Source organism: Cetorhinus maximus, chromosome 15, assembly GCF_964194155.1.
Source record: "Cetorhinus maximus chromosome 15, sCetMax3.hap1.1, whole genome shotgun sequence".
In the NCBI taxonomy this organism is placed as follows: domain Eukaryota; kingdom Metazoa; phylum Chordata; class Chondrichthyes; order Lamniformes; family Cetorhinidae; genus Cetorhinus; species Cetorhinus maximus.
Genome location: NC_135893.1, coordinates 17,567,429 through 17,585,561, shown reverse-complemented (window position 1 = coordinate 17,585,561; position 18,133 = coordinate 17,567,429). Strand labels below are relative to the sequence as shown.

General features: G+C 40.8%; 1 protein-coding gene across 2 annotated transcripts in view; it reads left to right on the top strand.

Annotated features, from left to right (window-relative positions):
• Positions 1 to 12,134: 12,134 nt before the first annotated feature.
• Positions 12,135 to 18,133, top strand: part of kcnab2a (potassium voltage-gated channel subfamily A regulatory beta subunit 2a) — a 285,811-nt gene continuing 279,812 nt past the window's right edge. For both annotated transcript variants that reach the window (XM_078557934.1, XM_078557932.1), the window contains exon 1: positions 12,135 to 12,234. The gene's annotated coding sequence lies outside the window, so the exon portion shown is untranslated. The remainder of the gene's footprint in view (positions 12,235 to 18,133) is intronic.

The window sequence follows — 18,133 nt, the reverse complement described above, 5'->3', positions numbered from 1 at the left end:
AGAAACGTAAGTTATGAGGAAAAATAACAAAGAAAGTAGTCATAAAGCAAAGAGATATAAAACAAATAATCAAATGTATTAAGTTGTAAATATATTATAATTGTGGATCAATCTTTTGCTCTTTACATACAAATTTTAAAAAGTGGAATTGACTTGATTGCTTCTATTGATGCAATTGGGAGGAAGCTGGAAAAGTATGTGAAGGAAAAGGAATAGAAGGAAATGTTGGGGGTGCTCTCCTTAGAACAGAGAAAGTTAGGGGGAGATTTAGTTCAAGATCATGAATAATTTTGACAGTAATTAAGGAGCAACTGTTTCTAATTATAGAAGGTTGGTAACCAGAAGATGAAAACTTGTTATATAGTGCCTTTGACATAATAAAGCACCCCAAGATGCTTCACAGGAACAATACAAAGCAAAATATGACACCAAGCGACCTAAGATATTTGGCCAAGCTTTTAGTCATCTACCCAAGAGGTAAGTTTTAAGGAGTGTGTTAAAGGAGGTTAGAGAGGTGGGGTGGTTTAGGGAGGTTCTAGAGTTTAGAGCCTTGGCAGCTGAAGGCATAACTACCTATGGTGGTGCAATTAAAATCATGAATGTTCAAGAGGCCAGAATTAAAGGAGCACATATTCCAGAGGATTGTGGTTAATGTACCCTCTATTTTTGGTGTGCCTGAGTGATTTATTCAAGGGCATAGCTCCTTAATTTTTTTTTTTGCCTGACCATGCATGCTCAGCAACTTAAATGGCTGACTTATGCACATCCTGCTTGGGGACTTTTGGGTTGTGTGGCTGCATGTTCTACAGAGAACATTGGTTGTATGGCTGGAGGAAATTACAGTGATAGAGAGGGGCGAGGCTCTGGAGAGATTTCAAAACAAAGATGAGAATTTTAAAATCGAGGTGTTGCTTAACTAGAAGCCAATGAAGGTCAACGAGCACAGGGGTGATAGCTGAACAAACAAAGTTTTGTGGGAGTAAGGACATGGGCAGCAGAGTTTAAGGAGGGTAGAATATAGAGGCATGGATGAGCTGAAGCAGGGGTATTGGGCAATATTAGAGGTGGAAATAGGCAGTCTTAGTGACAGCATAGGATATGTGATTGGAGGCTGATCTTGGAGTCTAATGTGACACCAAGATTGTAAACCGTCTGGTTCAACCTCAGATAGTTTCCTGGGAGGGGAATGGAATCAGTGGGAACGGAGCTTGTGGTGGGGACTGAAGACAATGGCTTTAGTTTTCCCAATGTTTAATGGAGGAAATTTCTGCTTATCTAAAACTAGATGTGGGGCAAACAGATTTAAGGTAATTGGCAAATAAAGGGTGGTACCATGAGGATGCTATTTTTCATAGTGCATTGTGATGATCTAGAATACAACTCCCTGACGTGGTGGAAGCAGATTTAATCATTACATTTTGGGATAACTTGGATAAATAGACAAATTAAAATATTCAGCTTCATTTAAAGTACAAATGTACTTAGAGACGGGCGTTGCTTTTCACCTTTTATCTGAGCGGAAATGGAACCAAAATTAAACTGAAACATCCTGTCATTTAACACTTAAACTAGCAACTAGATATGAAACTGCTGTTATAACTGGGTGGATGGGAAAAGAGCAGGGCATCAATTGACCAGCTCTACCACAGAGTTAGTACAGATCGGACGGGCCGAATGGCCTCCGCCTGTGCTGCATCATTCTGCTGATGGGGTGAGATGGGTCTGTCCCTCTGGTGCTGATCCTATGATTTTTTTTGAGGCAGCGGGTTACCCGCCGCCAGTTTATATTTGAAAAGAAGCGTTGGTCGGTCGCGAGCCCCCAACCTCGCGCGCGCGCCCGCGCGGACACCAAAGTGTCAGTGCCGCCGCCGCCGAGCCAGCATTTGATTGACAATATGCCAGCTCCAATCCCAGTTTAGTGCCACGACTCCTCGGTGCGGAAATCAGCCAATGGCTGGTCGTGTGGAGGCGGGACTTCCTAAAAGCGCGTGGTGGTGGAGGAGGAGGTGGAGGGAAAGCAGCAGGTTCGGTTGTGGGGCGGCGCGTGGCTTGTGCCAGGCAGAGGCGGCAAAAACAAGAGGGGGAAAGCGCGAGCGCCGGAGAGCGGCGGAGGTGGGTGTCGGAGGGCGGAGATTGACCATGCACTTTTAAAACATTTTAAAACGTTCAGGCTTCATTTAACCTGCTGGATCAGCAAACAGAAGCACAAATACACTTGAGAAGGTGACAGGACCCCGGGTGAGAATTAATTTTTTTTTAGCGGCGAAGAAGAGGAAAGGCGTCGCTTTTAACCTTTTACCTGAGAGGAAATCAAACCCAGAGTTAAGTTTAAACCCCCTGGCATTTAAGGCTAAAACTAGTGACTGGATATGAAACTGCTGTTAAAAAATCCCGGGTACCGGTGCTGGAGAGCATTTTGCGGTGCGCACCCGGGTGAGCGATGAACCCAAATCTGCACCTTAAACACCACATTTGCCTTCCGTTTATCTCTCTTGCCTTGATTTTATAATATGTTTTGGGAGATAATCGGGTTAAAGCGATCCTGGGGGGAATTTATAATCCTTTAACTAAAATGTGGAGACGTTTGGGCTCCTGATGGTTGGTCCATCCCCTCGGGCAGCGAGTGACTGGATTCCAAGTTAATGTTTCTTTATGAAGCAAATCAAGCGTGTTCCTAATTAAAAAAAATATATAAGCCTTGGTTTAAAAAAAAAGTGATTAAAAACCGAATCCCATTGCACTCGGGGGCACTTCCAGAACCAAATATCAATTTTAAAGACTTTTGTGGCTGTAATTTCTCTGGTGGTGATTTGCCAGTAACGAGAAATTAAGTGGAGGAAAAATACTTTTCATGATTGAGAAATGCCATGTGCAGAAATGTAAAGGACAGATGTGCTGGCCAGGGCCCTGACAGCTAAGACAGATCTTGAGTGGATTTTAAATGGCCATTCAATCATTTATCATGGCATCAATGCCGTGTTCATGTTGCTTATTTGTCATTGAACACTTTCTTTACCAATAAATGTACATGAGTAGGATTTTACAGATGCTATTCATGCATTTGCAAAATATCGTTCTAATTTTGGTAAGGGTGTTACTACTTTTGTACGATGGGAAAAACTCATGGGATGTCCAATTTGGCTATCCATTCAATGGCCTCCTGAAATGGCAAGAGATAGATAGGTCCTTGATTGGTAAGGGGATCAAAGGTTACGGGGAGAAGGCGGGAGAATGGGGTTGAGAAACTTTTCAGCCATGATTGAATGGTGGAGCAGACTCGATGGGCCGAATGGCCTACTTTCTGCTCCTATGTCTTATGGTCTTATGGCAAGTGGAGTAAAGGTACTCCTGCAGCGGATCTTAGTGGGCAGGTTGATGTGATGTGTTCCATGTCCTGGGACTCAAGGCCACAATTGCACTTTAGATCGTCCTTTATCTTTTAATTATGTAGCAGGTGGCCCTGTGATCTATGAAAAGTTGGAACAGGTGATTTAAAAGTATAATAGAGTTTTCCTGTGTCTCAACTGATTAAGGTTGGAATAACAGCATACCAGCAAGATTGTAAGAACAATTATTAGTTTGTAACTCTTTCGAGTTATCAACAGTCACAGATTGTAACTCTTTCGAGTACATTCACAGTTCTTGGTTTCCGGGAGTGGGACATGAACCCACAACCTTCTGATTCAAAGGCGAGGGTGCTATGAACTGAGCCACAGCTGACACCTCATTATTAGTTTGTAATGGCACCGGTGTTGCAGCTGGCTTCAGAACCATTGGGTGGGGAAAAGGAAAATTGGCCAGGTATTCCTGTTGCTGTCTCTGTCCAGTGGTTGTGGTAGAAGTGGACATATGGACACGGTGGAACAGGATGAGAGACAACTGTGATATTCCACCACAGAGCTACTTGCCAATACTCTGTTGACCGACATATGAAGGGTAGCCATTTTGCTCATAGAATGGTGCCAGAGTGTCAGCTCTATACCATGGTGCCTGCTTTCTCCTGCACTTGAGGATGTTCTCCTGTTTCTGGGGTACTATCCGAATGCAATTTGTTGCGACCAGTTTATACCTATTCTTCCCTGAAAGGGTCTCTAATTCTTTTCCCAGTGTTGTGATTTGACGAGTAAAATACTGTTATGATTCAACAGCAGCTTTACAAAACCTGTCTGTGTTATTGGAGGTTGCTGTATAGTATATAACTATTAAGTAATACATCTTTTGGAGGTTCCCACACTTTTTAAAACTCAAATAATTGCCGGCCATTATAGGACCAGTAAACTTGGGTCATAAGATCTTGACATAGAATCATACAGTTTTACAGCATAAAAGGAAACCATTTGGCCCATTACGCCTTTGACTGCTCTCTGAAAGACCACCCATATACTTTGTGGATCTTGCAATGTGGATGATGTTGGCACAGCTGTTTTTGTGCCCATCCCTAATTGCCTTGAGATCATTAACAGTGAACCACATAGCTTGAGGCTGGGGCCAGACTGAGTAGAGTTGGGAAGATTCCCTTCCCTGAAGGGTGTTAATGAACCAGTTGAGTTTATATAACATTCCAGCAACTTTCATGACAGTTTTCCTGATGCTAGATTTATTGATTCAATTTCACAATGTGCCATGGTCTGTATTGAAATCATGAGCCATGGTTGCTAGTCCAGCACCTTTAAAGACTGCAAATTTCCCTGCCTTTCCCAGACCCTTTTTTAAATTGTGCTTTTCCAAACATTTATTTGCTTCCACCACTGTTTTGAGTGGTTACTATATCTATCTCTAAAAAGTAACTCCTAACCTGTACCTTTGTTCTTTTGGTAATAAATTTGTCTCCTATTTACTTACACTCTGACTACTATCTCCTTTTTGCACCTTGATTCAATTCAGAATTTGTTCTGTCTGCAGATTGTCTATGTTCTGAAATGTGCATTTCAGAAACTCACCACTCCTGGGCCCAATCATCTTTAGCTGCTTTACCAATGACCTTTCTTCCACCATAAAGTCAGAAGAGGGGATGTTCGCTGATGGTTGCATAATGTTTAGCACCATTCGTGACTCCGCAGATACTGAAGCAGTCCATGTCCAAATGCAGCAAGACCTGGACAATATCTGAGCTTGGGTTGACAAGTGGCAAGTAACATTTATGCCACACAAATGCCAGGCAATGACCACCTCCGACAAGAGAAAATCCAACCATCACCCCTTGGCTTTCAATGGCATTACCATCGCTGAATCTCCCACTATCAGCATCTGGGGGTTACCATTGACCAGAAACTGAACTGTGGCTACAAGAGCAGATCAGAGGCTAGGGACCCTGTGGCGAGTAACTCCCCTCCTGACTCCCCAAAGCCTGTCCACCATCCACAAAGTACAAGTCAGGAGTGTGGTGGAATACTCTCCGCATTGCTAGATGAGTGCCGCTCCAACAACACTCAGGAAGCTTGACACCATCCAGGACAAAGCAGTCTGCTTGATTGGCACCCCTTCCATAAACATTCACTCCCTCCACCACTGAAACACAGTGGCAGCAGTGTGCACCATCTACAAGATGCACTGTAGGAACTCACCAAGGCTCCTTAGACAGCACCTTCCAAATCCACGATCACTACCACCAGAAGGACAAGGGCAGCATATACATGGGAACACCACCACCTGGAATCCCCTCCAAGCCACTCACCATCCTGACTTGGAAATATATCACCATTTCTTCACTGTCGCTCGGTCAAAATCCTGGAACTCCCTCCCTAACAGCACTGTGGGTGTACCTACACCACATGGATTGCAGCAGTTCAAGAAGGCAGCTCACTGCCACCTTCTCAAAGGCATTTAGGGATGGGCAACAAATGCTGGCCCAGCCAGAGATGTCCACATCCCGTAAGTGAATAAAAAAATGTTTACGGCTGCTACTCAAGTTCAGGAAGTTTGAGCTCGAGTACAAGCAATTGAAAACATTTTTCACATGATATCGTTTCTGATATGCAAAGCACCCAGCCCTTCCCTTGACACAGATAATGCACATTATGACTCCAGCTGTGTTTCCCATATTACATAGTTAAAGTTTAAGAAAATCAAACAATTTTATGATTTAACTCCTCATAGTTTTAGGTCAGCTGCACCTCGAGGCTTAATTCCCTCTGAGGCAGGTTTCTCCAGGCCTTTTGCACGCCCCTAGTTTCTTACTGCTCCATAAGAGGAGTTGTCAAAACATATCATAACTCTAGCCTGGCCAGCATGCAAATTTCTTGTGCAGGACTTTTTACAAACCACTATGATGAGGTGCCTCTGGACAACATAGAAAAAGAAGGGCAATAAAAGACAATCAAACATGTCCCATTAAAACATGATGCACCTTGTGCTCCATTGGCCCTCCCTTTAGCCATACAGTATCTTGGGAATGTAAAAAAAAGCTCTGGAAATTTCTCACTTGATTTCCTAATGCAATTGAACAAAACTCCAGGAGACTGCAGCAGTTCATAATTCCAGCTAATTAGCAATCCGTTTTCTGTAATTGAAAATGTTGTTTTCTATTGGGAACTTGTCAAGTTCATTTTCAAAGTATGAACCCATTTCTTGATTCAGTGGTGTGTTTTGGAGGCAGTGTCTGAGAAAAAAAATTTATTGAGATCTAATCTAACTCTTTGTCTATGGACATTAAATACATGCCAACTAGTTCAACTATCCCTATCTATCTTGAATGATCCAACCAGCCTGTATCCATTTCCTTCAACTTGAAAACCTCCATTATGCATATCTCTTAAGTATACACAGCCTGATAATCAAGACTCTTAAGACTGCTTATCACTTTTCTTATCTTCCAGTGCCAATACTCCAGCATTTCACTATCCTTTTAAGTGGTGGGGACCAAAACAGTACTATGTGTCTACTATATTTAAGCATTCATGTTTGTGTTGATTTTTTTTGCTGTGGTCCAGGTCACAAAATTCACTAGTATTTGTGCTGAATTGTGTCCTGTAGCCTAGTTTGAGCTTTGTTTTCATTGAGGAATAACGGAATGGCCTTGCAACCAAATCTTTCAACATAAATAAAGCTAAGTTAAGATGTTAATATGTTGTATTTATTTAACAGTGTAGATGTATTACTATGAAGAGGCTCCCAGGAACCTCTGGCTACAGTATAGTGATGTAGGTTTAATTTTCCACACTCCACTATTTTCCCAATGTCAGTTGTAGAGAAATATGGAATGCAGAGCAAATATTTTCTCATTGGAGAGAGAGCGTTGTTTCTGGGCAGTTGTATCTTGGTTGCTTTATTATACCTTCGAGCAGCATTACAACATTTTCTGACATTACAACAGTGGTACACTTTGAAAGTATCTTATTGACTCTTATGTGTTTTGGGATATCTTAAAGTTGTGAAAGGTTCTATATAAATGCAAATAATTAAATAGACTATGGAATGTTAGTCTTTATCTCAATATGGCAGGAGTACAGTGGGGTGGAAATTATGCTTCAATTTTACAAAGCTCTGGTTAGACCTCACCTCAAATACTACAGTCTGTTCTGAACACCACACTACAGGAAGAATATATTGGCCTTGGAAAAGGCACAGTACAGATTCACCAGAATTATAATGGGGATGAAGAGTTAAATTATGAGGACATGTTGAATTGGTAAGGCTTGTTTTCCCTTGAGTTTAGCAGATTAACGGGTGATCAAATTGAGGTGTTCTAAGATGATTAAAGAATTTGATAGGATAGAGGAATCCAGAACAAGGGCACATAATGTGAAAATTAGAGCTAGGTCATTCAGGGGTGATGCCTAGAAGCACCATTTCACACACAGGATAGTGAAAATCTGAAATTTTCTCCCCCAAACAACCAAGGTTGGATCAATTGAAAGTTTAAAAGATTGTTGTTAAGTAAGGAGGTAAAGATTCTGAAACCAAGATGGGTAAATTGAGATATAGTGCAGATTAGCCATGATCTAATTGTATGGCAGAATGTTTACTGCTGTTGATGATACCTGGTGAATTGTGAATCTTTCCTTTCCTCTCTGAAATTCTTGAATGTATCGTTGCCTCCCAAATCTGTATCCTTCTTTACTGTAATTCCATGTTTGAACCCCTCCAGTCAGGTTTCTGCCCCCACCATGGTACTGAAATGGCCCTGAACGAAGCTACAAATTACATTCTATGTGACTGCGACCATGGTAAACTATAACAAAAACAAAATTACCTGGAAAAACTCAGCAGGTCTGGCAGCATCGGCGGAGAAGAAAAGAGTTGACGTTTCGAGTCCTCACGACCCTTCAACAGAACAGGGTCGTGAGGACTCGAAACGTCAACTCTTTTCTTCTCCGCCGATGCTGCCAGACCTGCTGAGTTTTTCCAGGTAATTTTGTTTTGGATTTCCAGCATCCGCAGTAGTTTTTTGTTTTTAACCATGGTAAACTATCCCTTCTTGTCGTCCTCAAACTCATCTGTAGCCTTTGATACACTTGACCATACCTTCCTTCTCTATGCGATGAGCTTCCAACCACACCCGCTCCATATGTTTGTCTGTTTTATCTATGGGCAATCGATTGTATAAGTTACTAGTTAGGTCTCATCTGGAGTACTGCGTCCAGTTCTGTGCGCCATACTTGAGGAAGGATGTGAAGGCATTGGAGAGAGTACAGAGGAGATTCACAAGAATGATTGCAGGGATAAAGAACTGTAGTTATGAGGATAAATTGGAGAGGTTGGGACTGTTTTCTTTCAGGGAGACTTGATAGAAGTATTCAAGACCCTGAGGAGTATGGACAGGGTAAATAGTGAGAAAATGTTCCCACTCGAGAGAGCATCAAGAACTTGAGGGCACAGATTTAAAATAGTTGGCAAAAGGAATAAAAGTGATCTGAAGATTTTTTTTTACCCAGGGGTTGGGTGGAGTCTGGAACGAACTTCCTGAGAGGGTGGGGGAGGCAGGCTTGATCAAGGTATATTCAAAAGGGAATTGGATTGCTACTTGGAAAGGGAGAATGTGCTGGGTTACGTGGATAAGACAGGGGAGTGGGACTAGGTAGAATGCTCTTTTGGAGAGCCAGTTCAGACTTGATGGGCCGAATGGCCTCCTGCAATGTAAAGATTCTGAATCACCAGACTGCCAGCTTCCACCTCTATAATACTGCCAGATCCAACCCTTCCTCAGTTCATCTGCTGCTGAAACCTTCTTCCATGTCTTTGTCACCTCTAGACTTGACTATTCCAATGCTCTCCCAGCCTATCTCCCGTTGCCTTCTATACATAAACTTGTACTTATCCAAAACTTGACTATCTTTATCTTGCACCAAGTTTGATTCGCCCATCACACCTGCCCTTGCTGACTTATACGAGTTCCAGTTTGACAATGCCTCATTGTTAAAATTCTCATCACTGTTTTTAAACCTCTCCAAGGTCCCGCCTCATCCTATCTCTGTAACTTCCTCAAGCCTGAAGACCTTTAAGATTTCCGCACTCCTTCAATTCTGGCACCTTGCATATCCCCAATTTTAATCACTTCACTGTTGGTGGCCATGTTTCCCCACCCTAAACCTCACCACTTCTCTCTCTCGTCACTGCTTCTCTCTTTCTCTCCCCCCTCACTCTCTGTCTCTCTCTCCACCCTCTCTCTCTCTCTCTCTCTCTCTGTCTCTCTCTCCACTCTCCCCCCCCCCTCTCTTCCCCCCCTCTCCCCCCTCTCTCCCCACCTCTCTCACCCCCCCTCTCTCACCCCCCCCTCTCTTCCCCCCCCTCTCTTCCCCCCTTCCCCCACTCTCTTCCCCCCCCTCCCTCTCCCCCCTCCCTCTCCCCCCCCCTCCCTCTCCCCCCCTCCCTTTCCCGTGTCGCTCTCCCCCCTCCCTCTCTCCTCCCTCTCTCTCCCTCTCTTCCTCTTCTCCCCATCTCTTCCTCTCCTCCCTCTCTCTCTCACTCCCTCTCTCTCTCTCACTCTCCCCCCCCCCTCTCTCTCTCCCCCTGCCCCCTCCCTCTCTGCCCTAATATTTCAGTGTACTGAATTAAGGGTTGCATTCACAATCTTCCACAGATTGAGTTGTTGACCTTAGCCATGGTTTGATGGAAATTTGGCAAAAAAAACAGGTGTTCATTTGCAGGCTGCTATTATACATCGCTACATAAACAGCAGGCCTGGAAATGGGTGATTTAAAAAAAATGCTTCATAGGATGTGGATGTCGCTGGCAAGCCCAGCATTTGTTGGTGACCCCTAATTGCCTTGAGAAAGTGTTGGTGAGCCACCATCTTGAACCGCTGCAGTCCATCTGGTGCAGGTAAACCCACAGTGCTGTTAGGAAGGGAGTTCAGGATTTTGATCCACTGTTTTGGTTGTGGGTGAAGTGAAGAGTAATTGAAAAAAGATGGTGCCTTGCCGCAAGAAAAAAGCTATTAGTTTAATGTATCCAATTTTTTGATTTGAAAAATTAATTGGATATTATATTACTGCGCTAAAAGTGACAAATTGACTAATCCAGTCATAGTTGTTGTATTGTAGCAGAACATTTTCAATTGTGTGGGTAAGCAAAAAAGTTACTTAAAAGGTTGCTATGAGAGCTGAAACTGCTAAATCTGCACTTTTTATCCTTGCAGACTTGTATTAGACAAGTGCATTTAAAACTAAATGTTGTATGTCCTTGCCTTACTAATACAACAAATCAAGCCTTAAAATTGATATCTTGACTGCAGCATAGCACCTGATGCATGTTAAACTGTATACACTTTTATTAAGCTTCTTTGCTTGAGGTTTTTGGTACTGTATTATTAATAGGACCCAGTAATAGAATTGGAAGTTGGAACTGGCAAGAAAGGTTAACACTTTTATGAACGGAACACTTTTATTGTTGAGTCTTTTGTAACTAATCTCTTTTTGTCATTTGATTAGCATTTGGGAGGTGCATGAAGGCAACTTAGGGTGTCTGTTTTCCTTTTGCCATCCATACTTTGCATTTCATCACTTATGTGGCTGGGATTAGTAATTTAGCAGTACGGATCCTGGACATAAACTTGTGCTGTAGCATTCTGTAATGTGGAAATGTTTCTGCCCCATTTTGTTTTCCTGGAGAATTTTGTAATTGCTTTTTTTAAACAGAGCTATTTTAACTATTTTCCCCCTATCTCAGCTGAACTGGTTGATTACTTCTAGGTTACAGCTCCAGGAGTCAGCAACCTTAACAAGAAGAGTCAGTTTTATAATTTAGTCAAAATGCAATATCTTAAGAGCCACAGTGCTATTATTCAAATGCCAATAATAATGAAAAACAAAACAGAGAGGGACATGGACATAGATATATTTGCATAAATAAAATGGATGAAAAAATAGGAAATGAAAAATAACTTTTACTGTAATGTGATTTCTGCTCTTGGCTTATTTTGGAGGGTTGTTCGATATCTGGACAAGTTGGAAAATGCTTTGATTGATCAAGGTCGGGAGCCACACATCAGTCCTTAATAAGCTGCATGCGGCTCTGGAGCTGCAAGTTGCCAACCCCTGGTCTGGACAGTGAATGACAGGCTATTTAACTGCAGGTGAAGCACAGCTTAATCAATAGCTACGTGTACATTTCAAATAGGGATGGCTGGATAAGGTCCAGGCATGAGATCCCTGGTTGCTTTTTGTTTCCTATAACTGAGAAGCTATTAGCAGAGGTTGGAACAAACACTTTTCAGATCTGCATGACTCAACTATTCATTGGATAAACATCCTGTATCATGAGGGATGCCCAGTTATTTATGCTTTTATTACATTGTTTCCTTTGATTTTATCCTCAAAGATGCTGTGAGGCAAGGTTCCTGCTTTGTCCAAACAGCCATTGTGTGAGCTTAGAAAGTGAGTCTTGCAAGGAATAACCTTGGGAGCATTGCAATCAAACCAGATCTTTTGCTTGTCTATTGTTCACTAATGGACACTTTCCAGAAAGAGTTAATAAATATGGAAAGAGCCAATAAATACAGATCAGCAGCAGGAAACCTGGTTTGATCCTTTCTCTAAGACCCAGTCTCTGATAACAGTTGTTTCATGTTGTGACACTCGGCACAAAATAGGATTTAATATGGGATCTTTTTGTCCATGTGGCTCAATTAAACACAGGGTGATCTTACTGAGACGTGGGAGGAAACACAAATATTGTTAATATGTATTTTAATAATTGAAATAAAATAGATTTTCTTTTAATTTAGAAATAATACTGTGTACAGGAAGCAAGGCAGCATCAGCATTTCAGGAACTCAACGCAAGCTCACACTGCACTGTAAGTGCTGTATTTAGTTTATATAATTAATATTACTGCACTGTCTTTGGGAGTAGACCTTGTCTTTGAAATCCTAGTGATAATACTGTTATTTTTAATGAACTGTACAAGTGGATGTATGAAATTTATTACACTGTGCTTGCATCAACTATAAAAAATATCCATGAATGAAATTGTAGATTTTATCTTTCCACACTGAGATTGCGTTTAGAGAACACATTTGTATGATATCAGGGTGGAGTAACTGTTAGGTCTGTCATTGGTGGGATCAATTTACATTCATGAATTAAGAGTGTTATACAAGAAGCATATTGCAGAACTTGAAAGCACATTGGTTTAATTATAATTTTCTCTGAAACATATTGTAGCTGTATTTATTCAAAATAAATCAAGTGATTGAAACACTCCTAAGAGGTTATTTTGGCAAAAGAGTGAAAACACGCACTAAATGAGTGCTGATGTGCCTGTTCAAAAGTCTGATTTTAGTGTGCATCTTTGTTCTTGTTATTGATTAACATAATTTTAAATTGCTTGGAGGTGCTAAAGCAGACACCTGCAGTATTAGCGTTCAACTGCTGATTAGATGCATTTTTCTTGGAATGGTATATGTCGGCTTCATGTGCCACTTCCACGGAAAGTGTGGAGTGCCCCTGCTGATACACGGTGGCAGGTTGTAGAATTGCTAAGGGACCAATTGAGAGTGCCCACATTTTCTCTGACATGGCATTGCAGGTCCAGAGGAGAAGGTAAGTCTTATACTCACAGGGAGGGAGTAGGTCATCTTGTTCCCCCCACCCCCCCCCCCCGACGTCTTCTCCTACAGCAACTGATTTGCTATACCTCCCTCATGTCCTACTCCCATTCCTCCTGCAGATCAAAGGGAATCCCTAGAAAAATGCTCATGGTCAAGCACTGCCTTTCTCCTGGTGACTCCTAGAAGGTAGTGTAGTACAGCACTCTCTTTAGGTGAAGTCCTCAGAGAATTTTTGAAGTATATTTTGATAGTGTTGAAGTCTTGACAAAGTGTCCCAGAAAGTCTCTTAATGTATTTCAGAAGTCCTCTTCAATCTTCCAGAAGCAAGTGAAAAGTAAAAGATGGTTTATCTTTAAGTAGCACTGAAAATCCTCAGCAACTACTTGTTTACTCCCATTTAACTGGTTGCTGTTAGGAGAGGGTGTTGGGTCAAGCACTATCCATCAAAACGCAATGCAGCCTCGTTACTGGGCATGAGTAGGCAGTTTAAGTGGCAATCAACCCCTTAATGATCCTTTGAACAGATGTTCCTAGCACAAGCTTCAACTACCTTGCCAAGATGACATCTTGTGCTAACTTGGGCTAAATTGGTATTTCAGCTGCAGCCCCCATCTTGAAGGTTTTTTAGTCATGAAGGAGCAGTCAAAAATCCCCCCCACCCCCCATATCTAATTCTTGCCTTGGGCTTTAAATTCTGAGAAGAATATATAATCATGTTAACTGTATTTCAGACAGAAAGCTGGGTGGTACAGAATGATAGAATGTAGATTTGTTGTTAGCCACAATGCAAGTTCCATATCTTAGCTACACCATAGTAAAGAAAGCGTGAGCAGTGGTGATGTACTTCCCATAAAGAGGAATATAAGAAATTGGGTTACTGTGGGCTGCTCTTGCACAACATATATTGGTCAACTCCAGATCAATTGTACTTAAAGACCAGGGAGCAGGCTGTCTGCTTGTCAGCTTAAAGAAAGGAAGGGATTTTTTTTAATATAAAAAGGAATACCTCATACCCAGTTTCATAAATTGAGTTTGATTATGTAGCTTTACTCACTTACATAAGACATAGAACATGTGCATCACATATGAAACAAACTTCAGTGTTGAGACATGTAGATGATTCGAAAGTAACATCACACTAGGTCACTTCTGTGCATTTCCTATGGCTGATTATGGAGTATCGTTGAGGAGCTGGTTGCCTACTTTGCCTTCTTGGGTGGGGAGGTGCAGGAGGATCAACTCTAAAGAAGCAATCAACAATATTTTTCCTCATGACATTTCTATTTTCTAAAAAGAAAGAAATGTTGTGCCCTTACTGATGTTAGTAAATATGGGGATCTCCCATGGCAGTGATCCCAGAACCGATCAAGTGGAGAACTGGAGGAATTGGATCAGAACATCAGGTTACAAACAACGTTTGAATAATGGTAGGTCTTTTGTAACATTGCTCATGGTAGGTCAGAGGATACACTGCTTTATAAGGTCAATGCGATTAGACCTTGTAATGTGCAATGTCGTCTTCTAATGCTCATGTGTAACTATGTACAACATAGTCAATTTTTTAAAGACCAAAATATGTAATTCCTTGCTTGGCTTGGGTCAATTGGACAGATTGATTTTAGCAGTTGCTCAGATTAATTACAGCTCAGGCTGCTAATTTATTTCATAAGGACACGAGCTTTCCACTGAAACAATTCTGGTTAGGTGGAGTTTTGTCCCTTTATGCCCACCAAGTTCCCACGCCAGATTACTGTTGGCAGTTTCTGGTAAAAGATGGCATATGTGGACATTGGGTGATGACTAGATGAAATTCAGCTGTGAGGCTCTTCACAATTGGATAGCCTGCTGTTAGAATTGGATAGTCACTGTTCACATGATGCTTTGGATAAGATATTTTTAGGAAAGTGCATTCTATGAACTACCACAGTAAATCATCTACTTCAGGAGGGAGGGGAAATTTTTTCAAGAAAATATATATAGAAATAATGTAAGTATGTGGAAGTGGTAAGTGACTTTCAGTGCTAATGTATTTTATGAGAAGATAACAATTATTGATTGAAGATTATGGAAGTATTTCTGAAAGATCAATTACTGGATTGAAGAGAATGGACTTGAGAGTCCTTGAATATATATGGTCGAAGATTGAACGATTGATACCCTGGGATTTTGCAGGTCTCTTGTTTATTGTCAATGGATTAATGCCATTAATGTGGTCTGTTTGGCATAGATTTGGTACATGTCCATGTAACTAATCTTTTTGGACCAGAATTTCTTTTTTCATTCTCTGACTTCTGTAGCTGTTTGCATTGAACCCATATCTCTGGTGGTAGCAGGAAAGGATTAACTATTTACATGTTGAGTTTTTGCAGTAGTTTTGAGATCATAGACATATGATCACTCCTTTGCTCTTTTCATATAGTACCATGGCAGTTATTAAGCCCACTTGAGAAGACAGGGTTTTGGTTCAACATCTCGTCCAAAAGGTAAAGCCTACAGCAATGCAGCACTTGCTCAGTACTGCATTGAGATGTTAGCCTGGATTATGTACTCCAGTCTTGAGTGAGGTTTGGACTAATTGAGAATAAAACAATTCTATTGATATTAATTTGACCTTTTATTTAGTCAAGTATTCATTTTAATAAATGAATGTAATAGGAAAGACTTCTTCAATATTTAGTTGGCAAATGTGATGCATTTATTGTCAATTCTCCACTCTAATTGATATAAGCTTAAATTTGTTAGCAAAGGCTTTCCCATGAATAAATGCACCTTGACATATGGTGCTGAGACATACAGACCAGGAAGGCCCTATATTTGGTTCCTAATTGGTGAAGGCTTAGCTGACTCTACTAGTAATGGTTGGTATTTTGTAGTTTACGTTAATATCTCCAGACTAAAAAAGCACATATCGTCGTCATCATGGTTCATTCTGCTAATTGTGGTGCAGGGATTCCTGCTGTAAGGTGCATGTATTGATTCAGCTGCAATGCCCACTTTGTCCAGTAGGCTGTCAGCTGGTAATTTCTTAGACTCACAGATAATGATTGGCCCCTTGGAGAGATGTCAGTGACCATGAAATTATATTGTAATATGAGTCTGTCTTGAGGTGAAGGAGTGAGTATTAGAATTTTCTTTTGGTGAATTGTTCTAAATCATGAAACAAAGTAAATAGTTCTTTTGTAGTTTCTTTAAATGTAAAGGCATAGCTAGCCTTAGAAATAGACCCATTTCTTTCATTCAAAGATGTAATACCACTCCTTACACCACTATAGCATGCTAAGATGCATTTTTGAATATAGTTCTGCATGTAAATTCTTGATCTGTCAGCTCTTAGAATGTGCTAAATTAAAGTCATAAGCTTTCCTATAAAGAAAGGCAAATTGGAGGAGGAGGTAACTCATTATGTTTGAGCACCTTCGGGAGACTAGTAACAAAATGACCTCAACAAAGGCTTGAGAATTGGCTGCACACCTTTCCCTCTCTGCAGTGGAGCTGTACATTTTGCATAAAGACCTAAAGTAGTATGTGAGGGATGTAACTTTTTTAAAAGTAGGAGGAAAAATTGGTACCAACTTGTATGTAGAACTATGTACCAGATGTTACAATGGCACTTCTGCATATCAAGTGAGGGTGCAGCTCAGCAAAATGCTCTGAAATGCAAGAGAGGTTTCCAAATGATTCAGCCTGCTTGTTGCATATTGTTGCAGCATGTATAATTGGTCTTAACTGTGAAGCAAATACATTTTTAAGTAAGATTCACTGCAAATTGTCAAAAGATCTTTGTTAAATTCCCCTCTCAGACTGTTTTGAGAGTTTATTTTTACAAGAACTAAGCTGAAAAATCAGTTCTTGGTCATTTTTGCTCCTTTTCATGTTTGCACTGCAGTTGGACCTCTGACAAATTTTACTAGAGGGCCAACAAGCACAGCTGCCCATTTGTCAGTTTCGGCAAGATTTTTGTCATGAACTTCTTGACCATGAATTTGTTGAATGGTTCCCTGATGTGTGCAGGATATATAATAGCATATGGTTTAAATGTGTTAATTTGATGGGAAAAAAATGAGTATGCAATAATGCTTAATTCTGTTTTGCCAGGACTGTCTGCCTCAGCCAAAATTGGGACTTGTGAAATCATTGATTATTTTGATACCTTCTGAGGGAAAATATAATTGGTTATGGTCTGAAAGGATTGTTTACTGAACGTTAGCAAGAAAAAGAAGATTAACAGCCTACTTTGCTCCTTAACTCTGATCATGTGTTTTGCGGCATACTGAATAATGTGATTTCTATTAATTTGAGCAATTATAGTTCAAAAGGAACAGTGTTTTGTGCTGACTTTATTATCAGACCGAGTATGCAGCAATTATTCCTTCATTTCTAATTGATGCATCTTAAAAGGGAAGGAAAGTCTTGAGCAATTCCGTTTCTTCACAGTGCTTCCTTTTTTACAGAAGAAAATATAGCTCCTAGAGAATTATGATAGACTTTTGTTTAAAATAGACTGTCACGTTTTTACCAGTATGAATACCCTGAAGTTGACTTTTCTTTCCATGCTACATTGTCCTGGTAACATCACTGCTGGGGGAAAATCCCAGAGCGGCTTTCTTGTAAACTGCAAGGGTTGCAATTTAAAACCAGCTGGAGAGTCGTTCTTAAGCTGCACAACTTTAGGAAATTGTGCAATGGATAACGGAATGTGTATTCCTACCCTGCAGCATAGTTTCCCGGATCAGTTGGCTCTCCGGGCAGTTTGAAGTAATTGAAGTCACCCGAATTTTAAGCCAGAATTCTGTAAATGAATGTTTGCAGAAAACAAGAATTACTTTTCACAATGTGTTTTTACTTTTTTTGATAGATATGTATTCCATAGTGCTAACGGTATTTTAAAAAAAAATCTGCCATTCATTTTATGGTTAAATAATTGTAGAACTTCAGGGCAACAGGACTAATTCTAAGTGCCAAAGAAATGAGGTAGAATATGAGGAGAAGCTTAAGTTTGTAGTCTAGAGAGGAGGCAATTAAGGGTGGAGGTGAGATCCTCAAAGTATAAAGTGAAATATTAAGTAGCATAGACAAGGTAATCTCAGATTATTGCTTAAAAGCAAGCCAGAAAAGCAAGACCAGAGAACATGATTGAAAAGTAAA